Raw genomic sequence first — 26558 nt, forward strand, 5'->3', positions numbered from 1 at the left:
ATCTCCTCACGACACAATATCTCCATAAAACACAGTATCTCCATATGACACAATATCTGCATACAACACAGTATCCATCCTGGGGACCAGCTATGAGACCCTGGCCAGATCACCTTCTCCAGATCTCAGTTCTCTTATCTGTAAGACGGCAGACTGGACTGCATAACTTTGGTTCTCTGTCCATTTCTGACATCCCCAGACCCACAATTCTTTTTTTTTTTTTTTTTTTTTTTTGCGGTACGCGGGCCTCTCACTGTTGTGGCCTCTCCCGTTGCAGAGCACAGGCTCCGGACGCACAGGCTCAGCGGCCATGGCTCACGGGCCCAGCCGCTCCGCGGCATGTGGGATCTTCCCGGACCGGGGCTCGAACCCGTGTCCCCTGCATCAGCAGGCGGACTCTCAAACACTGCGCCACCAGGGAAGCCCCAGACCCACAATTCTTTGAGCCATCGGTGCCGTAGAGGTTCAGTCTCTGCTGAAGCTCTCGACTTAGCAGAAGAGGTCTCTGATCAGGAGCTCTCCCCTCATCCCCTGCTCTCCCCCCACTCCTGGTAGAAGCAGGAGATGGGGCTCAGGATTAGCAGGGGTAAGGGTCAGCAGGAGGGAGAAAAGATATTCTTGGAAGCAGGGAAGTTATGTATGCAGAACCGATCTTAGGGAATATTTTCTACATAAAAAATACGTTTCCAAACTGGAATCCAAAGCAGAAGACTGGGATCTTAGACCACAGACCTGCACGTGTCAGACTCCACGGGGAAGTCTAGCAATGCTCCCTAGTGTTTCTCTCAGGTCCAAATATCGCAAACAAAACTATAGACTCAGTGAAAGATCTGCCCTGGAAGCTTAATCTCTCCACCTCCTGCTGGCGTGCCTCGGCATTACTGGATGTGCTTCTCCTTGGCATCCTCACGTGTGAGCCACAAAGTCCACAGGCACAGCATGGGGACTTGGTGCTCTGTTGTCTGGGGGGCGGGCACACCACCTGGCATGTGGCAGACAGATGCCCCTGTCACCGACACCTAGCAGAATCACTCCCCTCCCCCACTCCCATCAGAGAACGTTTTGCTGGGTATGTAACTGAAAAGATGTTAGATGAACATTATCTGCTTTGCTGGTGTTGCTGATGATATTAATATTTTGAAAGTCACTTTTATATACAATAGGCCCTGGTATCAAATTATGATTGGAGCAAATGGCTCAATATTAGCTAAATTTAAATTCGAATGACCGTTTCATCGAGCTCCCCTTGTTCTATCAAATAACCTCACAGAACAAGTCGACCCATTCAGGTACCTAAAGAAGAATTCTGTACTTTCCTCATGTTTATGAGTTTTCTGAAGTAACAGGGTAGCTCAAAATCAGTGATCCAGGAGAATACTACGTCTTTCAAAGGCCACAGCCAGCAGTTACTAACGCCTGCCCTGAAAAGTGTCCAGGCCAGAATAGTCTCTGCCCTTCTTTGTGGCATGGAACTCCAGGGATTTAACTGAGCAATTGTTCGTGGGCTGGAAAAGGTCCACCCCAAGCTTCCTGTGGAAAATTCTGGCAATACTTGCAGGTATCTCTGTGGTTTGTGTGCACATAATGAGTTTTCCCATCCAGGAGAGGCCAAGGGGAAGATGCCTTCCTTCCCTGGTATGAGGTGATTCCTACTTTTTTCCCTTTTTTTGTTGCTATTTTGGTTTCCAAATTGTGTGACTCTTTCTCTATCAGTGCCCTAGAACACCAGTACTCCTGACCCTTGTCAGAGAGGATCTTAAACCTTGAGAGAACCACCCAGATCCCAGCAGAAAGAGATGTGTCATGTAGAGAATATCCCTCAAAAAATATGCCAACTGCACATCCCTCTCTGCAGTCCCCACTCCAGCCTCCAACCAAAAGAAAACCACCTAACTGAGTGGTTAAATAAGACAATGAGAGAAAAATAGGATTATTGGAAAGCTTAGGGGGATAAATATTGAGAAAAATATTTTGCTATCGAATTTGTCTCTGCTGACATCATGAATTTTGCCCTTGGAACAAGGAAGCTAGATAAAAGTAGTTGATTGAAAGAAAGGAAAGGACAGGTATCAGGAAACAGCATTTCGAAGTAACTGGACACTTTGGGACATCACATCCTTCAGTTAATAGGAAACTAGAATCTCATAAAGATGAACGGAAGTACCAAGACTACAGTTTAACAGGAAAACTAATAAAGAAAAAGGAAAGTGAGATATTTATTCCTCAACTGCTCTGAAATGTCATTAGGCCTTGAAACACTTCTTTGAAACAGTTTAATGCCCATACACCCACTTGCGTAATGAATATTTAACACTTTTTGAGTGTCTCCTGCGTGTCAGACACTTTCTCCATCTCGGTGGTGATGTGTATAAGGACGTGAATATGCATACATCCAAGATCTGATATCTTCTTCCCACCATGAGCAACTCTGTTTGCTCGACTCATGAGTAGCTCAGAGTCACATTGTCCACTTAGAAATAAATCCACAGGATACTTCATTTTGAAGGGTGGAGTGCTACAACCTAACAATGATCCCCCATTGTGAAGCTCAGATGGGGATCAGAACTTTCCACTGTTTGCCATGGTAGCCTAAAAGTCTCGTTTAAAAGAATCATTGTCCCCTCAGGAAACTAGGTGGTCCATGAACTATTGTTTTCATCAAAGTCAACTACGATAGAATCATGAGGGTCAAAGAGATCTCCTTATACGAGGAAAATTACTATTTAAATAAAACCAAACAAAAAGCTCAATGCAATCAACATGAAAAGGCAGTCTACTGAATGGGAGAAAATATCTGCAAATCATATGTCTGATAAGGGGTTGATATTCAAAATATATATTTTAAAAACCCACATACAACTCAATAGGACAAAACCAAACCATCCAATTTTCAAAATGGGCAGAGGATCTGAACAGACATTTTCCCCAAAGACAGACTGTCAACAGGTACATGTAAAGATACTCAACATCATTAATCATCAGGGAAATGCAAATCAAAACCACAATGAGATATCACGTCACACATAGAATGACTATTATCAAAAAGACAAGAAATTAACAAGAATTGGGGAGGGTGTGGAGAAAAAGGAATCCTTGTGTACTGTTGGTGGGAATGTAAATTGGTGCAGCCACTACAGAAAACAGAATGGATATTTCTCAAAAAGTTACAAATAGAACTATCACATGATCCAGCAATTCCACTTCTAGGTATTTATCTGAAGGAAACGAAAACACTTACTCGAAAAGATATGCATTCACATGTTCACTGCAGCATTATTTACAGTAGTCAAGACTAAGTGTCCATCGATGGATGAATAAAGATGTGGTATATATACACAATGGGATACTATTCAGCCATAAAAAAGAATGAAATCTTGCCACTTGCATCAACATGGATGGACCTTGATGACATTTTGCTAAGTGAAATAAGTCACAGAAAGACAAATTCGGTATCATCTCACTTACATGTAGAATCCAAAACGAAAACAAACTAAGTGTAGACTATGAAAATGGGCTTTATCACATGCTTCTGTATTAGGAAAAACTATTAAGGTCGAGCACAGTGGGCTAAGAGCATTAAAAAGCCAATATGTGTACGTGAACTTACTGACTGAACAATGACACTCTGTACTGTGCTTGTCTGAATATTTTCCCTCGTTGTCTGTTCTGTATTATTGGGTAGGTAGAAAGCGAACAGAGCCTCATGGCTCTTAAACAAACACCCCTTCTCTCCCCACATGATGAACCTCTGGGAGGAAGCCCACACATAGACTGTTCTAAGATACTGCTCTACATTTCCCAGCCATACTTCATTGGGCAAAATGGAATGCTTTCTGTGACCTCAATGGGAAGCGTGAGTAAAATTCCAAGTAAATAAAAAAGGCTTTATTTTGCAACCAAATCAAAGCCCGAATGATTGAGGTTCTTTCTTCAAACCTCTTCAAAGCTACCATGATGGACACTAAGAGAGAGGACACCCACCATAGGTCATTATGAACCAGACAGCCTGGCCCATCACTTTTAAGACTGAGAGCAGGCTCTTATATAAAGTTTGACTAAAAGTTATCTTTAGAAAACTGCCTTTTTTATTGATCTGAATAATAATAGTGTTCTACCTGTTAACTGTAACTTCAAGACAAGGTTGTTAGCCCCTCTTCCTTCTAGATGACACCCCCTCACCCCTACTATATTGAAATCAAAGGGCTGTTCTCTGTAAGAAAGGGGCCTTATTCAAACAGGAATCATGAAACAGCTCTGTTTTTCTATTTTTGATTGGGAATCATGAATCTCCCCAGCTCTGCTACTAACTGGCTCTGCTGTGGCCATGAGCCAGACCCCTTAAGCCTCAGATTCTTCATCTGCCAACAGAGGAGGCTGGACTTAAGATTTTTACAATTCCTTCTGGCCTAAAAAGTCAGTGATTCTGAAATCCGCAGTGATTAATAACAATGTACAAGTTAGAAATCACATTTTAAAATACTTACAACTAGTGGAAGAACAGATAACCCATTTAAAGAATTGACAAGAGTATCTGAATAGACATTTTCCCAAAGACGACGTATAAATGGCCAGCAAGCGCATGAAAAGATGCTGGACATCATTAGCCGCCAGGAAAATGCAAGTCAAAAGCACAGTGAGGGCTTCCCTGGTGGCGCAGTGGTTAAGAATTCGCCTGCCAACGCAGGGGACACGGGTTCGAGCCCTGGTCCGGGAAGATCCCACATGCCGCGGAGCAACTAAGCCCGTGTGCCACAACTACTGAGCCTGCGCTCTAGAGCCCGCGAGCCACAACTACTGAGCCCGCGTGCCACAACTACTGAAGCCCGCACGCCTAGAGCCTGTGCTCCACAACAAGAGAAGACACCGCAATGAGAAGCCCGCGCACCGCAATGAAGAGTAGTCCCTGCTCGCAGCAACTAGAGAAAGCCCACGTAGCAACAAAGACCCAATGCAGCCAAAAATAAATAAAAATTTAAAAAAAAAAAAAAAAAAAAAAAAGCACAGTGAGATACCAACTTCACACCCACCAGGATAGCTTCAATAAAAAAGACAAGAACAAGTGCTGATGAGGTGAGAAAACAGGAGCCCTCATATGTTGCTGGTAGTATTGTAAGATGGTCCAACTGCTTTGGAAAACAGATTGCAGTTCTTCCAATGGTTAAACATAGAGTTAAACAGATGGCTCAGCAATTCCACTCCTAGGTCTCTACCCAAGAGAACCAAAAACATGTATGTCCAAATAAAAACTTGTACACAAATGTCTGTAGTGGCATTATCTGTGATAGCCAAAAAGTGGAAACGACCCAAATGATGGGTGGATAAACAAAGGTAGTCGATCCATACGATGGAATATTATTTGGCAAGAAAAAGAAATGAAGTATGGATATATGCTACAACATAGATGACCCTGGAAAACACTGTGCTAGTGCACACAGAGGTAAGGCCATGTAGGAACACAGAGAGAAGACAGGTGTCTACAAGCCATGGAGAGACGCCTCAGGAGAAACCAAAACTGATGACACCTTGAGCTTAGACTTCCAGCTTCCAGAACCGTGAGAGAATAATATTCTCTTGTTTAAAAACCAAAAAGAAGCTACTCACAAAAGGCCACATGTTGTATGATTCCACTTATATGACATGTGCAGAACAGGCAAATCCATAAGAGAGAAAATTAAGAATAGTGGTTGGCAGGGGCTTGGAGGAGAAAGAACAGAAGTGAGTAACAACAGGAGTTTCTTTTGGGGGTGAAAATGTTCTAATATTAGATAGTGATGATGGTTGTACCACTCTTGTGAATATACTAAAAATCACTGACTTATACAATTTAAAATGGTGAGTTTCGTGGTATGTGAATTTTATCTCAATAAAGCTGTTTTAACAACAAACCTTATGACTAAAATAATCAGAGTTAAGTTGCATATTGAGCTATTTTGAACTTTGTCGTAGTACATACAACCTCATCAGTGTCAGATTTTTATACTTTTAACTGTTTCTCCAGCTTAAAGCTTTAGAAGGCTGATGTTAGAGAATTTTTACTTCGTGTTCAATAACACATTATTTATGTATTAAAAGATTTACAAACATATTGCCAAAAAACTCACTGTTCCCCCAAATTGCAATCTTTTAAATTTAATGTTAATTTAAAATCACTTCCAATTGCATATTTTGAATTTTACCTATTTAAATTGGAATTTTAACAAATTGAGTCCCGTAAAAATTATGTTGCTAGAGCTCTTGGAAGAAATCTTCGGTATTTCCTTTAATATTAAAATTATTGATTTCTAATGGATTTGGTTTTAATGCAAAGCTTTGTATATTAGGTCTCTTTTCAAATGAGAGGCATCTGTCTTTGATTTTACATACCACGTTTTCAATAGTACATAATCCTACATGATAAATGACCTCTTTATCTAAATATAAATCCCCAAGTATCATGTTTCTAAAATTTGATGTTAAGACCCCGAGTCTTTACCAAGGTTGTGTGAGGTTAATTAAACATAATTCATAATAAAAGAAGACTTTCTTTCCTCAAGATGTAGCTTATTAAAAGCTTAAGTCTCATAGACTAAACCTCATGGAATCTTTTTGGTTGGTGGCAAGGGTGGGAAAAAGGTTAAGAATGCAAATGAACCAAATTTCCAGAAACTTCCAAAACTTTTGTTTGAGATGCTAATGCCTACAGGGCTCTAATACTTAATAAGAAGTTAACTCTTGGTCTTAACTTCTGTGTTGTGCCTCTATTAAAAGTATTTGTCAGATAATATGAAGGGTCCCTTATAACTGAACAGTTCGGTTAGAATGACTCTCTTAAAATGAAGATTACACCACCAACCCAGGGGACAGGCACCACGCTCTACTTGAAGACATGATAACGTACATTTTTCTCTCACTTCTAGCATGATGGGGAAAGACCAGAGAGCTCCTGTTCCGTCTACCAGCAGACTAAATCAAAGGTGGGAAAGCCATGGGAGTTTGTAGGATAGCAGCGTAACTCAAGCAAGTCCCACAATGAGAGGCGACGTTAGGTTTTTAAATGTTATTTTCCTCCCAGAACTGGCCTTAAATCAAGGAAGGATCTAGAGAAATGAAAGCATGTTTACGTAAAGACATGCACACATACATTGCTGCCTACAGGGAACATGCCTTCCTCCCTGGGAAGTTTGTTTTAGGAGTGGTGGAAGGTGGGTTTAGAAATGAGAGGGGGCATGTACATTCTCTCAGACACAGGGAAACCTCTTTCCACGCTTGGACTCAGAAACTGACATGTACTCGGCAACAGCATGAAGCTCTGACTCACTGCTGATTAATCCCTTGTGGAGATAAGATTGTGACTTCTAGATGGACGGATGTAGGATATTTTAGATTATGATAACTGTACTCTTGGTCCCGGGTCCACAAAGGTCGGAATGGTTAGGTAGCTGCTTCCAGCAGGAATACACCTAATTTGTGGCAAATTGCTAATCCCAGAGACTTGCTGTTTTCTTTCTCATCTTTTTATTATCAAAGGGACCCACAAAAAAGAATTCACTGGTTTCTTGCTTCAGAGTTTCTGCTATCCCAAGTAATCCCCAAGTCATCAGATCCAAACTAGGAAGCACCTGATCTCCATGCCTTAAGAGAAAATTTAAAAGTCATTTATATAGCATTTATGTCTTGAATTCAGGCGTAAAAAAAACAAGTGAACAAATTGCTTAATTTCAGCAGGGACAGGTGGCACAGCCCTAAACATATGTTTACTTGAATCATTTGCTTGTGTTAAAGCTTACAATTCACACTTTGTCAGTCAACAAAATCCACCAACAGCTTTCCAGTGCAGCACACAGAGGACGCCATGGTATTAGCCCCTGAAGTGACCATGGTCTTGGTTCCATCCAGGCATGGGTGATGGACTTCACTCATTTTTCCTTAAACTCTATACAGGTTATTGAAAAGTAAAACAATCTGTGTGGTTTAAGATGTTTACCAAGAGAAAAGTCCTCTGCTGACATCGGCATTCCTACTGTCAACGTGTATGAGGGGCACGTCTTCAGGGTACCTCTCTGAGCTTTTTCCTTGACACTGGCTTCTCGGAGGGTCATGGTTTAACAGGGCACGTTCATTTATCATCGGGCCTGTCACCGGCTACCATCAGGAGCCTACCCTCCAAGTGACCTGTACCCAGGAACAGCTCCTTTTCATGTGACATCAGAGTTAATTAAGGTTGGTCAGTGAGAAACCTCCTGCCGACTGAGGAGTTACCTTTTTACCCCCCAAATGCTCTACACTCCCACACCGATGTCCTTTCATTGAATGAGTTCACAAGCCACCTCTATAGAACTGTCTAACAAGATGTCATTTCAATTTACCATACAATGTCAAGGGAGTTATCTGAGCGGCTTGGAGCAAGGGTCAAGATCTGGTTGACAGGGCACGAGACATAGCTCACAAAGCATTCAGTGGAGAAGATGGTAGGCTTTCCTCGGCTTACACAAAAGGAGATGAACAGAACCAGTGCACTTTATACCGTAAAAACGCAAAGAGGAAGGTTTTGGGTATTAGGGAGGGCTCGGCACGGCTGTTTCTCTGCCAGTAGCAGGAAAACGCACTACATGTGAAGCAGACACCCTACCATCCTCTGTTCTTATCCAATGTTACTGTTCAGAGGACTGTGGGGAAACTGGACCTGATGACACCCCACACGGAAGGGCTTATAATCACCAGCAGCGCTATACTATCGTTCATGTCGATTTACAAGTTATTTCAGGCCAGAGTATATTAACTTTCAGGTTATAAACACCTGAAAAAAAAGAACACTGCAGAGATTCAATCAACACACATGCAATATACAAACACTTGGTTTACTGGAAGCAACCAGGGTTTTTCTGCTGCTGTTCATCTTTCATCAATCGGTGCATCCTAGCATTTGGAGCAAGTTGCAAGTTGCATCATTAGGCATAGAAGTCGTATTGATAAAATGTTTGAACTGCCCTAATATTAACCTTCTATCCTCTGAATTGTTTAGGATTACAAGTTTCAGTTCAGCCAAAGGTATCCTCTGTATTCTTTTTAAACAATCAATCACTCGTCTGGAAGCATAGGACAGTATGTAGGCAACCCACAATTCAAAATCTCAAGTCTTCCCTATTCTACGTGGCATTAGGATTATGCTTTGTTCTACCACAAAACATTTGACCACATACTCTGTGTGTATCACTGTTCAATGCCAAAGTTCCGGGCATCTATGGAGACAATGACAGCAGGGCCCTGGAATTCATGTTATTTACATGGATCCCTCTGGGTTCCTTTAGGAAGGAAAGCATCACAGAGAAGACCTGGGAAATATTTCATTGATTCAATAAAGGAGCTTGTTGCCATAGAATGGCTAAAGTATAAGAATGGGAATTAGAACTTTTAAATTTTAGTTGAGACATTGAGTATAACCTGTCATGTAACACTGATAATCCTCAGGTTCACACACAATTCTTTCTGGAAAAAACTAAATATATCGTGGAGCTGTATGTTGGAATGCTATTAAGTAACCATAAAAAATAGTTATCATGCCAGGGCTTCCCTGGTGGCACAGTGGTTGACAGTCCGCCTGCCGATGCAGGGGACGCGGGTTCGTGCCCCGGTCCGGAAGATCCCACATGCCGCGGAGCGGCTGGGCCCGTGAGCCATGGCCGCTGAGCCTGCGCGTCCGGAGCCTGTGCTCCACAGCGGGAGAGGCCACAACAGTGAGAGGGCCGCGTACCGCAAAAAAAAAAAAAAAAAAAAAAAAAAATTTCATGCCGAAGTTTTAATTTCGAATCCAACATTATGCCTTAAAAATTTTGTACCATAAAATGAAGAAAGGCTGGCAAGTAGGCAGGCAGGAAAGCGTGTACCTTAAACTCTAGCTATCCATGCAAGACAAGGATGAAAACGTTATTATCCCTAACTCAAAGTTTCGTCAATTCTTTTTATATTGTATATTCTTCAACTTTCTAACCTATTACAAATAAGGACACAACCCCACTTGCTGTGCATATAAAAATACGGGAGAAATAAAATGAGATTGGAAGGCTGAGTGTGATAAAGTCCTGATGTTAATTTCAAGCTTATTCTGATAGAGTTTCTGTAGTCCAAACTACACAGAACACATTCTCCCGGAGTACTTTAGACTGTCTGTAAAGGAGGTGCCTTATAAATTCACTCACTGAAAGCTGAGAGATCTCCGTCTTTGTTACCAATAACATATACAAATCCTCTGACCCCTGAGATTTAAATAGCCAAGAGTGTGCAATAAAGTTATCCATCATAGGGGAATTGAGGTTTTGAAAGCTGCGTTAGCATACTTTCTAAGGCTCATTAAACACTGTCCTTGACCATTGTGTTTCTATTGTCAAAATCAGTTTCCTTCTAAATTAAACAATTTGGAATACAACTGCTTTTCATTACACATATTTTGGAGATTAATCCTGCACACACAATGGGATGGGTGTGTTGACGGAACAGTTCTTTTAAATTCTGCTTTGCTTTAATTTTCATGTTTTCTTTAGACTCACTTAACTTACACAGTAAATATGGTAATAGCTGGCCTTCCTAAGATTTTTTTTTTAAGTTTGTAAATTCTTAGATGGAATTAATGTTATACAAGTTTTGCTGAGAGCCAAGCTTCTGGAAGGGAAAGGAACCAATTAAAAGCAGTACGCTGCCACCAGAACTATCTCCATTTTTAAAGAAATAATTGACTGAAGGTTTTTTTCAGTCACTTCAGTATGTGATATTCAGGTCTTCCTTACAAATATCCATGACAGACTTTAAAGTAATTTGCACCCAAAACCTGGAGAATATTGGTTTTAATTCTCGGGTCATTTTTACTCACACAGTTTCATTAATCTATTATAGAATTAGCACTTTTAATATCATCCAGGATATCATATATCAGACGGAAGAAAAAATAAAACCAAACATCAATTTCTGTTATCAGTTGGCCATGGAGCTCACAGGCTTTAAAATAACTTATGGGGGCTTCCCTGGTGGCACAGTGGTTGAGAATCTGCCTGCCGATTCAGGCGACGCGGGTTCGAGCCCTGGGCCGGGAGGATCCCACATGCCATGGAGCAGCTGAGCCCATGAGCCACAACTACTGAAGCCTGTGAGCCTAGAGCCCGCGGCTCCGCAACGGGAGAGGCCACCGCAGTGAGAAGCCCACACACCGCAACGAAGAGCAGCCTCCACTCACCACAACTAGAGAAAGCCCACGGGCAGCAAGGAAGATCCAATGCAGCCAAAAATAAATAATTAAAAAGTAGGGCTTCCCTGATGGCGCAGTGGTTGAGAGTCTGCCTGCCGATGCAGGGGACACGGGTTCGTGCCCCGGTCCGGGAGGATCCCACATGCCGCGGAGCGGCTGGGCCCGTGAGCCATGGCCGCTGAGCCTGCGCGTCCGGAGCCTGTGCTCCGCAACGGGAGAGGCCACAATAGTGAGAGGCCCGCGTACTGCAAAAAAATAAATAAATAACTAAATAAATAAAAATAAAAATAAAATAAAATAACTTATGGATCAGCTCATTCTGGAGGACAAAACCAATGCAGCCAAAAATAAATAAATTAATTAAAAATAAAAATAAAATAAAATAACTTATGGATCAGCTCATTCTGGAGGACAAGACCAAAACCAAGAAGTAGAAGTTACATAAAAGCAGAAGGGGGTCTCCCCGGTGGCGCAGTGGTTGAGAGTCCGCCTGCCGATGCAGGGGACACGGGTTCGTGCCCCGGTCCGGGAAGATCCCACATGCCGCGGAGCGGCTGGGCCCGTGAGCCATGGCCGCTGAGCCTGCGCGTCCAGAGTCTGTGCTCCGCAACGGGAGAGGCCACAACAGTGAGAGGCCCGCGTACCGCAAAAAAAACCCCAAAAAGCAGAAGGAAGCACTGCGAAGAAAGGTAGTAAGGTCCCCAATACTGGAGCTGTCCCCACAAAGTGAAACCACCAACCCCGAGATGAGAGTGATGAAGAGAGTGGGTTAAGGGTTGGACTCCCATCCGTGCTTCCAGGAGGCTGGGAATGCATCACCCTCATTTACCTATCCTTCTTCTCTCTTTTACTGCCAGCCAATCCTGGCCTTTTCCCTACTCCCTTCCTGATACCATCCCTTCCTCTCACCCCCTCACCTTGGTGCCCTTTCTGCTCAGTAACCTCAGCATTTATTCTTCCGTTTAATATTTCAAACATATTCTAACAGAAGGATACAATAATAAACAAGACAAACAAGATCGCTTCTTTGAAGGGTTTATAACTTAGGCTGGACAACAGATAAGTATATATAGACAGATATAATTTTACACTTATAAATTAGTTTTTATACAAGTGACAAATTACATTATGTTAGTGGGTGATCAGAGGGAAGTGTACCAGGCGTGGGGAGGAGGGGAGGAACCCAGCCCAGGGAGTGAAGGACGTTCTCTCAGAAGAATGATGCTGAAGGTAAGATCTGAAGAATGAGCATGTGTTTGCTGAAGGAAACACCAGGGTCTCTCTCTCTCCTTCAATCTGCAAACCCTCTAAAACCCAACTTTACTCTGCAAACAACTGTTTTCTTGCATCAGCTACTCTTAATTCTCTTGCTTCTACAGCTCTGCTTTCCTTGATCTCTTTGCTGAGAAGAGAGACCTCTATTGTTTCTTTCCAATGCTTTGGTTTGCATAGATAGATAGATAGATAGATATAGATACAGATAATTTTTTTTTTGAAGTCTGGGGTCTACCTGACTTCAGTTGCTATTATGGAAAAAAAGCTGCAAGTGAACATTCACTAGAAGATATGCCTAGGTCACACTGTGCCTTTTTTTTTTAAATATAAATTTATTTAATTGTTTATTTTTGGCTGCGTTGGGTCTTCATTGCTTCGCACAGGCTTTCTCTAGTTGCGGCGAGCGGGGGCTACTCTTTGTTGTGGTGCCCGGACTTCTCATTGCGGTGGCTTCTCTTGTTGCGGAGCACAAGCTCTAGGCACACGGGCTTCAGTAGTTGTGGCTCATGGGCTCTAGATCGCAGTCTCAGTAGTTGTGGCGCACGGGCTTAGTTGCTCCGCAGCATGTGGGATCTTCCTGAACCAGGGCTCAAACCTGTATCCCCTGCATTGGCAGGCGGATTCTTAACCACTGTGCCACCAGGGAAGTCCCACACTATGCTTTTTGAAATCATGGGAGAGGGATAGATACAGAATGAGGGGAATAAAAGAAAATGATCAGATGTGATCAGTCCTAGCCAGGACTTAACTTGTGCCTCCTCTTCTCTCCTCTTCCTAGCCTACACCATGGATGGTCCAGAGCCAAGGGGAAATGGTTTTCAAAGCAAATGTTCTTATCCAAGAAGGCAAACACAACTGCAGCAAGAATAACATCACCTGATATGTTTAGGCTGCGTTGCTGTACCTACAAATTAAGGTTCCCAATCAACTGTCTTTCTTCTGTGCTGTTTGGGAACCTTGACCAGCTAAATGTATCCCAGGAGGAGGGTCCATCTAAAGGAAATATCTCTTGGGAGCCATTTCTGTAGTGGCCAGGCAGCTTAGATCTGAATTCTGAGTCTAGATTCGAATCAGGAGAACACGGCAGCTCAGCCAAGGATAAGAAAGGGGTCATTGGAGCCAGAGGATGGCCCAGAAGGAAGGAACACAACACTTCAGATGTGTGGGGAGAATTCCTGCCAGCTCTTGAACGTATTTCTGCCAATCTCCTCCACTACACCTGCACAGTATCGAACCAATATGGAAGCAGGATTCCTAAAAGGCCTCTGAGACCCAGAGGGACATCTAGGATACAGCTCTAGTCAGTTCAACCAGCATTTATTGAGTGACTACTATATGCCAGGCACTGTCCTGGATTCACAGCTGTGAAGACAGGGCAGAAACCAGCCCTTCCTCCTGAAGGGCTTTCAGTCCTGAGAGGCCCCTTAGGACATGAGTCACCAAGAAGCAGATTAGGTGAATACCACCACGTGTTCAAGATTATCTAAGTCAACAAACAGAGATCACCTCAAAGCTAGGTACACTTTGTTTTTAAAGGACACGTTTCTGAGTACAGGGAGTCACGAATTCTTCACTAACATAGATGAGTCATTTCAGTAAAATTCACAGTTAACATCACAAAATAAGACACTCAATGGTCAATACAGAGCACAATAGATACAACCATGTTTCCATCTGGAAATAAAATATAATAGGTTAATTGATAATTGCTTGAGCACTTTTTAAGTGAATATGTTAAAAATGCTCTAAAATAAAAGGGTCTTCCAAGCATGCCTGAACTAACTCATGCTAGAGGTTGAACATAAACCTGGAATGATGACTGGTTATGAAACTGACATCACGAGAATTAAATTCAATACAGCCCATGCTTTCCCTCGTGAAATCACAGAAGATACAGCATTCCAAAACACTGTCAGAAAACATATTTCTCAAAAGACATTTCCCCTCCCAAGTTTCTACTTAACACTCTTCCAAAATGGTGAGTGAATTATTCCAGCAAAGCAACCCCATGCCCATCTGCTTGCACCATGAAGCACACTGAAAATCAACAACAACAACTCTATTTCCACACTTTAGAATTTTATTACTCCTAAAAAGACACCTACCCAGATATAGAATCACTAAGTTTAATGACCAGTCCAAAAGGGCTAAAGCAAACTAGAAATTCTTGAAAGTTAGCATTCATGAGAGTTTCCTGCATTTTTAAGTGACTTTGTGTGGCAAATACTGAACTTAAGGTATTTTTCATTTACCAGCTCTGAGGACAGGGAATGGGGTAGGGGAGTGAGTGGTAGAACACTTCTAATGTGTACACCAATGATGTGTGTCAAATATTCCCTAACCCCCAAGAAGTTGTAGGTACACAAAGTCCATTCTAGGTCAATACAGTGACTCAATTCCCATGCTTTTTTTTTTTTTTTTCCTTCTTCTCTAGTTCTAGCAGAATTCCCTATGGAGATTTCAAAGCTATAAAAATTTCCAAATAACAACAGAGAACAAAAATCTGATCCAAAAAAAAAAAAAAAAATCTGACCCAGCAGGAGACATTAAGTAGAAAAGAGTTAAACAGAGTTTTCCAAAAAGAAAACAATACCATTCATCATAGACAAAATGCTATAACACAAGTTTACATTGCCTTTTAAAACTGTTTGTTTGCAATCCCCTCTAATATATCACTGCCTTTCCATCTGTTTACATATATTTTTGGTTTCTCTAATGCCAACTTAGAAAAAGAAAACCATCATAAAAATCAAACTGTGTATATATATAACCACTCCTTATAACTTTCATCCAAGCCATGTATCCCTTTGACCACACTTTCTACTGTTTCCTTGGAACAAAAGATAAAACTCCTCTATAGGTGGCAAAACAGCATTTTTCTCAGATTCAGATAAACATGGCCATATTCTGGTATCAAAAAGTATCCCTCTCAATGTGGAGAAAAGGGAACCCTCCCCTACACTGTTGCTGGGAATGTAAGTTGGTACAGCCACTATGGAAAGCAGTATGGAGGTTCCTCAAAAAAGTAAAAATAGAGCTACCATATGATCCAGCAATCCAACTCCTGGGCATATATCCAGACAAAACTATAATTCAAAAAGATACACGTACCCCTATGTTCATAGCAGCACTATTTACAATAACCAAGACATGGAAGCAACCTAAATGTCCATCAGCAGATGAATGCATAAAGAAGATGTGGTACATATATGCAATGGACTACTACTCAGCCATAAAAAAGGAATGAAATAATGCCATTTGTAGCAACATGGATGGACTTAGAGATTATCATACTAAGTGAAGTAAGTCAGAAAGAGAAAGACAAATATCATATGGTATCACTTATATGTGGAATCTAAAATATGACACAAAAGAACTTATCTACGAAACAGAAACAGACTCACAGACAGAGAGAACAGACTTGTGGTTGCCAAGGGGGATGGGGGGTCGGGGTAAGGAGGGATTGGGAATTTGAGATTAGCAGACGCAAACTAGTATATATAGAATGGATAAACAACAAGGTCCTACTGTATAGCACAGAAAACAACATTCAATATCCTGTGATAAACCATAATGGAAAAGAATATAAAAAAGAATGTATACATATGTATAACTGAGTCACTTTGCTGTACAGCAGAAATTAACACAACATTGTAGATCAACTATACTTCCATTTAAAAAAAACTATCCCTCTCCAGGTAAGGATCAAGGAAGAAATAAAATGCTTTTTTCTCTTTCTTGACTTCTTGTACGTTTGAATGCCTGAAGGGAATGATTTAGCAAAGAGCAAATAGGCCTTCAAGAAATGCTTCCATTTTTGTTAACTGTACAAGGACTATCCGTCAAACAGGGAAAGCAGAGACTGTGTTCCTGACCATCCCAGACCAATGGGCGCTCCCTCTAGGACAATGCCCTTGGACAGCTGTCTTTTTCTCAGGGGCATAATAACTTTCTATTCTAAACCCTGAAAACCAAACTCCTTGGTTTTCCTGAATTCCTAGATTTTATCATTCAAGATCTTTTGGATAAATGTTGGTGGAAAGCGTACTGATTTCAAAATCAGAAAGACCTAGGTTTCCACCCTGGTCTGGTCACTTGGTAAGAATGTGACCCTCGGGGTTTCCATTCATAAAAGAAAGTTAAAAGCGTGCACGCTGGCTGGTTCGGAAGAGGTTCACAGCGCCGGGTATGCACATCCCTCCCCCTTCCCCGGAGGACAGAGTCCTCTCCCACCCCAGTTCATGAAGCACCAGGGTCCACCCCTTTACTCCAGCTTCATTAAGAAAAAGCTCCAGGCCACTGTGGCTTCTGGGATCTAAAAGGCGCACAGAGAAGTAGACATTTGATTCCCAGAAACAACCTGGCAGAGGGCAGCCCAGCCTGTCGGGGGACCTACCTGATGAGACCTCTTCCAGAATCAAAGTGCCCTTGTGGCCTCATCCGCCCTCCCGTGCAGGCTCAATTCATCCGAAGCCCCATGTGGGAGAGCCTGGAAGCCTATATAAAGTCACGCTCTTAATGGTTTTGGAGCTCCTTCTCTGACTTGAGTTTTTTGGAAGGGCCTTGAATACCCATGATAAGAAAACGCACATGATGAAAATTCTGTCTTAATGGAGCCTTTAATGGTGTCTGCCACACACAGCAGTGGAATCTCCCAAGGCCATTTGAGGCCAGAGTTGCAGTGGAGTCTCACATTCTTTGGAAGCGGCAAAGCTCCAAGGATAGAACGGTTTAGAAAGAAGGGAAAGACCAGCACACTCTCACCCATGCTCCCTCCCTTCTCTCCTTTCCCTTAGGTTCTAAGGCGTGGTAAGAGGAGGGAGGTTTGGAGTCTGACGGAACCAGATGGAAATAATTCCGGTTTAGGGAAAGTGTTTAATTTATCTAAATACTTAGGTACTCTGTGATCTTAGGGAAAGTATTTAATTTACCCAAGCCTCAGTTTCCTCAAATATAAGAGTACTGTACCTACCTCTTGGGACTGAGCAACATAATATGTATAAATCTAAGTCCTGACGATCTGTAAGCGTTAGTTGCCTCCTTTCTCTCCACCCCGTCCCCCAAAACGCTTACAGCCTCACCACATCCCCCAGAAGATGCTCAGAGATCCTCTGATCTAAGCCCCGAGAAGCTGCCCACTGCCTACACTCGCAATCTGAGGGTCAGCTGTCCCCCGCTTCATGCCGGTGCCATGGTGTTCTTGAGAGCCTGGCAGCCACCTTCACTGTGGCCTCTGTCCGCTAATCAACAGAGTTACGAATAGGAAGCTCTTCCACTGGACCAGCTGTCTTTAGCTCACAGGTTAAGAAGGGCCAAGGCATTATTCACTATTATTTTCTTGGCCAAACTCCAGAATCTTTTCAAAATCTAAACTGAAAAGAAAGGTTAGGGACTTCCCTGGAGGTCCAGTGGTTAAGACCCCGTGCTTCCAATGCAAGGGGCACAGGTTCGATCCCTGGTCGGGGGGCTAAGATCTCACGTGCCGTGTGGCACGGCCAGAAAGAAAGAAAAAGAAAAGAAAAGAAAGGTTTAGTACTAAACAGCAGTGTGTACCTCAAGAAACGAGCCTGCCTGGAGAGAATCTCTTTCCCCACGCCCCACTCTGAGTTAGGACTGCTCTGACCATCCCAATGTGGCATAGGTGATGCTGCAAGAGTTCAAAAGGCCTTGAGACACCCACTGTTGTCCTCTCAGACGGCCCCTGCCCCCAGTAAGGAGGTGGGGGCTAGACGGCTGGGGGGCAAAAGGCCGCCTGCGGTGGGTGGGCTCCCCCGACAGCCAGTGCCGCGGTCCCAGGGGCAAAGTCAGGGGACTACAGCTGCATGCGCGACCCAGGTGAGGCCCAAAGCAAACCACCCAGCTGAGCCGCGCCCAGATTTCTAACCCACAGACTCATGAGACACAATGAGTTCTCCTCGTAGGCCACTGCGTTTTGAGGCAGCCTGTCATGTGGCAGGAGATGACAGATACAAATGCTACCATGACTCAGGTTTGAGAAGCACTGATTCAGCCGTGCGTGAAGGATATGCTCTTTCTGTATCTGAACATGAAAGCGTCCAAATAGAGCTCACACAATATGAGGCCTTCAACGCCCTATAGGTACCCCGAGATGCTCTCAGGGAAGGGGCACCCGGCGTTTCACGAGAAGGGTCCCAGCACCACGATTCTGCCCAGTGAGAGGCCAGCCCAGTCTCCAACGTGGCAGCGACTTGCTCACCAAGGGCGACAGACCCCTGGCGTATCTGCAGAAGTCAGCAGAGCCATGCTGCTCCGACAGGTGGAAGTCAGCCATCCAAGTGGGGACGCTGACCCCAGCAGAGGAATCCAGCTACAGAGGCTTGGTCAGGGAGGGAAAGATAAAGCTTCCGAGAGCTTCGCGGAGGGCTTACTGAAGGGTAGCAAGGCTGGACCAGAGGCGCGTGGGTGCCCGCGACAGGTCAGTAGCATGGCACCTTCCCAAAGGACTCTGTAGTCATGTGCCCACACTTCTAGAGAGGAAAGGCTGAGGACTCCACAGCGTGAGGCAGGGAAGGAGGACCACTACGACCTTTCCTGTCTAGACCAGCAATCCAGTTCTGGCTCCTAACTCACATACCCTGCTCTGCAAAACAGGCCCGCCTATACCAAGCACTTTATCCCAGAATTCCTCTCATTCTAAGAGAGGAAGAGTTCCTTTCTTCCTCACAGATACAGTTTCCTCCACCTTGTTAGATGTCTAGTAATGATTTAATTTCGTGCCTTTTCCAGATTGGCCCCAGGACGGATGCCTCCCAGGTAGCCAGGCCTCTCAGTGGAGCCCGGGGTCAGGGGCTCTGAAAGCAGTGGTCTCTGCATCCGTGCCTCGGCACCACCTGGGGTCTTGTTAGAAATGCAAATTCCGGGACCCATCCCAGGCCTACTGAATCAGAAACTCTGGGGCGGGCCCAGTGCTGCAGCGCAAGCTCTCCAGGTGATTTGGATATATGATAAAAAGGTTCCGTAACCTCGCCGCCCATTGGAATCACCTGGCGGCTTTCAATGAATGATGCCTCGGTCCCACTCAAAAACTCATGATCAGAAGTGCAGCCAGCGCAAGAGGATTCTAGAAATAAAGCCCCCCAGATGGTTCTAATGTAGAACCAAAGCTGGGGACCTTGGAGAGAAGCAAAGGGTTTCACAGAACTCAGTTGGCAGACTAATTACTAATCAAGGCCGCCCTTGAGCACAAGTGGTTTCATATTTGCATATAACAGAAGACAAGGCTTTTCATTTATCCAAGGTTCACTTCAGGCCTCCTTTCACAAAAGAACCTAATCATTGTTATAGCTTTGCTTGTGTTGACCACGTGGGAGGGTCTGTGGTTTGAAAGGAAATGCAGTCACACTCCACCTGCTCAACAGAAGGATAGAAGACCAGGCTGAGAAAAAGTACCCATAAGCACTGTGGTAACCTGTGAAAAGACAAAAGCATTTGCCAAGATTTGCGATAACAAGACGAGGAAGAAGGCAAGTGCATTAAATTTCAAGCCAGCAAGAAGCACAGAAAATGTGTCATCAGCGGCAGGACAGCATGATGAAACACTGGTGCCTCCCTGACAACAGATTACAGAGAAGGATGCTCACCTCCCTGGTTTTTATACCAAGTGACTTTGTTTTGGAAGCAAATGCTTTGTAAAACTTTTATTTATGGTTAAAACCTATCTGTTTAATGCCATTTTTATTGTACTATTTTTCACCAGGTCCCTATTTTCTAAGACCCATGGTTTGGTGAACCGCAGTATTCTTCAAGACCTCAACCTCTGTATGCTTTAACTACAGGTCCAAGCGAAGTCTAAGATTTTGTTTAAAAAAAAAAAAAAGTCTTGAGCAGGTCACAGGTGTCCCAGCAGAAGACAGGGCACAAGAACAGTATGGGAGCCAGAAAGAAGCTCCTGGCTGGCCCAGGTCTAGTCCCTTGGTCACACAGGTCAAGGTCATCACTAGGATGTTGGTGAAGACGATCTAGACCCTGACACCAGAGCTAAGAATCCTTTACTGCAATCAGCGCTTCTCAATTTTTTAATGTGCAAAAACACATCTGGGGACCTTATTAATATACAGGCCCTGATTGGTTAAGTTGCCAGGGGATGCTGAGCCATGGACCACACTTTGAGAAGCATGTGTAAAGTTTGGGGCTGGGGATGGGAGTAGGGGAAGGGAGATACCAGCTCGAGGCTGGATCGGGGGTTCCGATTTTTCAGAACATGTTTCACACCTAGTAGGCTGGTCCTGCTGGAAGAATCTATTTGCATGAATAGTTAAGGAGAACCTATTCTAAGGAAGGAGGAAATCAAGCAACTAGCCTGGTCCTGTAACAAGGCTCCTATTAAAGCGGAGTCTTGACTCTGAGTATCTCCCCCTCATTCAGATTTGCCACACAGCCCAGCACCCAATGACTCAGGTTTGAGTCTATGAGAGGATAAGTCAAAGCATAAAATCTAAGAGCACTAAAAATGGTATAAAGCCCTGCGGAGTAAAGGTGACAGGCCTGGCCCCATACCGATAGACGGTTCGGACAGAAATGTTGCACGGACCCAAGCCCAGCTTTGCTGGCCCAGAAGCCCCAGGGAATCATCATGACCAAACAGGAGGGGATCACAAGACATGGGTATCTCAGAGCTGGAAATCATAGCTGATTTCCTAGATCTTAGCCACTCGTGGCAGAGGACAAATATTCTCTGTTGAGCAACAGCCTCTTTAAGGAATCCACTCTAACTGAGGCCCGATGGACAGGCGAGAGTAACTAATAACCTGGAATAAAGTCATATCTGGCCCGGAAAGACTTCTTCTTTGAAAGGACAGTGTGGCTACATCATTCATTCATTCCAACCTTTACTGAGAGCTTCCATGCCAGGCATGACAGTAGGTGCCAGGGATGTAAGAGCAGTTAAGACACAGGCTCTCCTCCCCAAAGAGGGAGGGCAGCCACATAGACAGAATACTAACAATGCAAGGTGAGAAGAACGGGAGGAGGGACCCACAGGGACCCATATAGGGGCTATAAGAGGAGGCGACATACAGGAGTGGAAGAAACCAGTCATTCTGTCTGGGGCTCTAAGGAGGAGCTCGTGGAGCTGGTGATTTCTAAGCTGAATTTTGAAGACATGGGAAGAAAAGATTCAGAGGGAGAAAAAGGGTCTTGCAGGCAGACAAACAGCATGAAAAGTGCAAGGCCCATCTAAAGAATGGTGAGCTATTGCTTTGACGGCGGTAGAGTTTGTGTGGCTGGGACACAGGGTATGTGGAGGGAAGTGGGAATAGATGAAGCTAGTACCGTAAGCCACAACTATTTAAGCTGCAGCCATTTAAAAGGAGGATTCCAACTGTTCACAAGAAAAATTAGTTCTCTCCCCAAATCTCTCAGTATATTACTAAGCAGCCATCATTTTGATATTCCTAATTAAACCCCTTATGGGCTTTAAAGTTTTTTCATATTAAAAAAAAGATGCCAGTTGGGTTTAATAAATTATGGCATAGCCATACCATGAAATGCTATGCAGTTATTGAAAAGACTGTTGTAAAAAATTAATGATGATGCATTAAAATACGAACAACGTATTATGTTTAAAAAGGCAGTTTAAATAGATTTTTTCGCAGAAGAGCATATAAACACATATCTACCACTACAATATGTTCATATGGTCCTAGTTTTATGTGTGTAAGAAAAACTTATTCGTGTACTGATGGTGGGAAAGAAGACTCTTAAATATATTCAATAAAATGAGAAATAAGATTAAATGCCAGCATTTAAGATGAAATTTTAGCTCTGCAATAATGTTATTCAACCAATATTTTAACATCTCTACTCTGTTTGGGGTAGAGGAAATACAAAAACGAAGAAGAAATGTTCTCTGCAGGGTGAACATCAGGTTCTGTTCCTGGGTCTGCCACCAGCCAGCTGCTGAGCTTGAAAAAAAAAAATCACTAAACTGCTCGTCTCTGAAATGAGTAGATTAGATCCCTGAGGTTCCATCTAGCGCTCACAGTGTATGTGTCTGTGCAATGAGATCAATTCTCTCAAGGAGCACAAAATCAAGGAAAGGAGCAATAATCAGACATGGCTCTTAGGCATCCAGCTTTACCAAGACTGATGGGAAATCCCCAGGAATTCTTGACATCCCCCGACATCCGCCCCAGCAGCAATGCAGGAAATCTAGTCCACTATCTTCAGCAGACTCAATGGAACCATTTCCTTAATGAAACCCCCCTGCAGTCCCAGATACTAAACCAGAGGCTCTCCTTTCAAGCCCTCCCTCCATCACCCCCCATTTCTCCCGTTTCCTTCCCCTTCCTCAATCTGGTATAAAATCCAGTACTGTCATCAGCAGCATGCAATTTCCAAGGCACCCAAGAGTGTGAGGAATCAACAATGATCCTGGAAAGCATCTGGCAGGAGCTCTTGTCATTCCTTACAAGCCTCCCCAGTGTACTGAGCCCAATGGAACAGAATGGACTGTTCTTGTAGATCGTTTTCAACCAAATGCAACCAATGCTTCTGATGCTTTTAACCATTCCTAATGACATATTTTTACTTAAAAATTAAGCCTGGTTGTTATTTCAAATGTCCTTCCTCCTCTAGCCACAATGACAAATGCTCTGAAAAATTATGATATTCACTTGCTATCCAACAAACTCCTGACCGTACAATTGAACCAAGACCCTAACACCAGAAAGCTCTGCGTTTAACACCCGGGTGCCAAGAGAACTTCCCTTACTCTCCACTCTCTCACACTCAACTCGCATGCACATCTCAATTTAAAGCACTACAGAAGCTATTTACTCTGTTATTTGTTCTTGCTTTGCAGAATTCTCAAGCCAGAGTAAACATCAGTCATAACTTGGTGATCTACTGGGTAACCTTCCTCAAGGATACTACCTTTTTTTTTGGTGGATATAAAACCATTTTGGGAGGCGATATATCATTTTCAACTTCTATATTATATACATTCAAAGGAGATTTAAAATATCTAAATAGTTTTGGTAAAAACAAAGTGATTATTTGGTCTGTTCTAAAAAGTCATATAAAATAAGTTCCAGTTTAAATAAGAGGTTTAGTATTCTTGTTGAAATCGAAAACTCTTTTAGACTTAAGTTACTTGGGGAGCAAATAAGTATTATTTGCAACTAGTAAGCATTAACTGAAAAAAACAAGAAATACAAACAGGTTTTAAATGACCGGTCTCCTTAGAAGAGACCATGGAACTAGAGTTATGAAATAGAGTCTATTTCATAGAGTTACACATTCTGTTAGTTAAAAAAAAAAAAAAAAAGCCCAAGATCATGATTCGTCCTGGCTTGGGCATCCTCTAACAGCTTAGTTCTTGCAACCCGATAAAGAGCAAGCAAATCGGTTGGAATTAGGTGTGTTGTACTAGTGAAAAAGAAAGTCCACCGTGATTACTGACAGCAGGGGAAAGCCAGCTCAGCCTTTCAGCCCCGGCTCTGGCATCACAGGGCTGGTCATCCACTCTATAGGCAAATGCAGTTAAGGGAGGGAGAAAAACAGACACTGTGTTCAGTCTGTTTCTTGGAATCATTCATTGAATTTTAGAGTTGGGAAAGGCCCCTAGAAATAACCATCTATTCTAACGTCTGAATTTTACATGTGAATACACAAAACCCACTTAGTGCTCCCTAGAAAAGAAACTGGATAGCCTATTATAGAATTTTCAACAGGGACAGAAAAAACTTAATAAATAAATAAATACGGTCAAAATATTGAGGAACTAGAGTAGGTGACCACCTACAATTTATCTGCAGTGTGATCCATCATTTGGAAAACTACGTGGACCACCAAACGTGCTACGGAATTAACATTTCAAACGTACAATTCCGGAAAAACACAACCCAAAGTGTGGCTTTATAAACCTTGGAGAAAAGACAAACTGTTATGCGAAATTAGCTTGATTTTGAGAGATTTAGTACATTCATTTTGGAAATGGGGATCATTGTCATGTACATTTTTGATTTAACTTTATATCATTAATTAACTCCACTCACAAAATTTGCAAGTGAAGCACTTCCGATAAGCAATAGCAAACTGTACATGTCAGCTGCTCAAAAACTCTAGAAAAAGGGGGGCAGACAAAAAGGGTGTGCGGCTTTCATCGAGGGTGTGCTGCCTTAAAATAAGAAAACGAGACTTTGAGCTGGAGAAAGGAAGACTAGTATCCTTTTTAGGGGAAGAGATTGCAGTATAGAGGACTTGGAAGCACGTGAATATTGGAGTGTTTTTATTTCCCAGGGTATTTAGAAGAAGGTAAATATACTCTTTATGGGGAAAGGAATTATCTTTTTGTATTACTGAACCTCTGATTATTTTATACCTCAGTGAACGCAAACGTAATATTAATAACTCATAAAATTATATAGCACCCAACAGTGAGCAGAGCTGGCCCGTGATGGGTGCAAGCTGAACTCCTCATAAATCCACAGGGCAGAAACTTGGCCCCTATCTAGACACCACTCCCCAGACATGCAGCCCCTCGTTCAGTTTGAAAGCGCTGACGCAGCTTAGAAAGCAGGTACTTGATTGTTTTACTGTGACGCAGCTGTTAACCCGCGGCAGAAGCCTGTGGTTTAGATTGGCGATTACAGACCCCAAACAGCTGATAGAACATTCCCTAAACCGGCAGGTGAAGAGGTTCTCACCTTGCCAATGTTTGTCTTGCTTTCTCCCTATAACACACGTAAAACATTTTTTAAAAAATCACAAAAGAGTTCCAAGATTTCTGCCTCATTTAAATAAAATCTAGGAGGAATCATAAGAGGATCTCACTCGCGTTTCTGAAAAGCTTCCACGGATCTAAGTTGCTTTGAACCACGAACAGAACTATACTTTGCTAGTTTTTGAAACAAAATAAAGATGTCTACGTGTGAAGCAGAAAATCCAATAAAGCGTATACTTTCCCCTCCATGTTCTGGATTCACAGTAATTTACCTAGATTTACTTTCACATAATAGACGATGGACTTCAGCAAGTTACTTAAATGCTCGAAGCAATTGTAATTTCAAAACATATGACTTTTCAAACCCCCAAATGTAGTTTTGAAACAGAAAAGCAGTACTTCACTTCGTATAGTTCTTTTAGCAACATTTCCAACTTAGAGCGAGTTCTCTCCAATTTAGTACGAATTCGCCTTGCCTCTCGGTTTAACAGCTTCATCCAAGTGGAACTATTACTTGTTATTAAGAAACAGGTGTTTTAATTAGTCTTCCCACTAAGAAGGAACATTTGTTACTGCCTTTTGAGTTTAACAAGCATTTTAAAAAAATATGCTCAACCCTACGGACTTTCCTACCCAGGGATCTTTGCAATAACATACGTTACTGTATTTTATTTCATATTTTACCTTTCCTCCACGACGCTTAAGAGACAGGCGCTCCAAAATCTGGCCCTCTGCGCCCAGGGGGGCTAAACCAGGGCGCTTGGCCACTGAGCCCCGCTGAGCAGAAAAAGCAAGTCCGAGTCCCTAAATGCCCTCGGGTTTTGGCGCCTCGGTGGAGGCCATGGCCACACTAACCAGGTACAACCTACTGGTCCCTGAAGGTTCTGCCGCCAGTGTCCCTAACGCCCAGCAAAGGCGCGCACCTCACCGATTCCTCAAACCACACCTTTTGGTCCAAGTCATTTGCCCTTTCTTCTCTCGGAACTTAAAGGCTAGGCTTGCAATTCTGAAACTTAACGGGATTTGGGTCCTCGACTGCCCTCGTCGGTCAAGGTCACCCAGGTCGGCGACCTGGGCTGGACCCGGGGCAGAGGCTCCACTCGGATGGATGCGCGCCCAGCGCTCAGGCCCAGCGGCCGGCGAGCGGGGAGCGGGAGGGGGGAAGGAGGAGAGGACGCTGGCTGAACGTTCCCCGGACACGCGAGCTCGGGGGCCCAGAGTGGGTCGAAGGATACCAGCTCTTGCCATCTTCAGGGATGTGTGTGCTCCCGCCCGGCACGCGATCCCCTCCAAAGGGGCTCACCTCCTTCCCTCGGGAGGCGCGACGTCGCGGCCCGTGCCTGACATCGCCGAGGCCGGGCCTCAGCCCAGCCCGCGGGCAGC

The 26558-nt window shown here is 43.4% G+C and overlaps 1 protein-coding gene across 3 annotated transcripts in view; it reads right to left on the reverse strand.

The window, feature by feature from the left end:
- The window catches only part of FLT1 (fms related receptor tyrosine kinase 1), a 175594-nt gene that overhangs the window by 148262 nt on the left and 774 nt on the right, over nucleotides 1-26558 (reverse strand). The gene's annotated exons all lie outside the window — the stretch shown is intronic.

The sequence above is a fragment of the Mesoplodon bidens genome (genome assembly GCF_964165515.1).
Source record: "Mesoplodon bidens genome assembly, chromosome: 17".
In the NCBI taxonomy this organism is placed as follows: Eukaryota; Metazoa; Chordata; class Mammalia; order Artiodactyla; family Ziphiidae; genus Mesoplodon; species Mesoplodon bidens.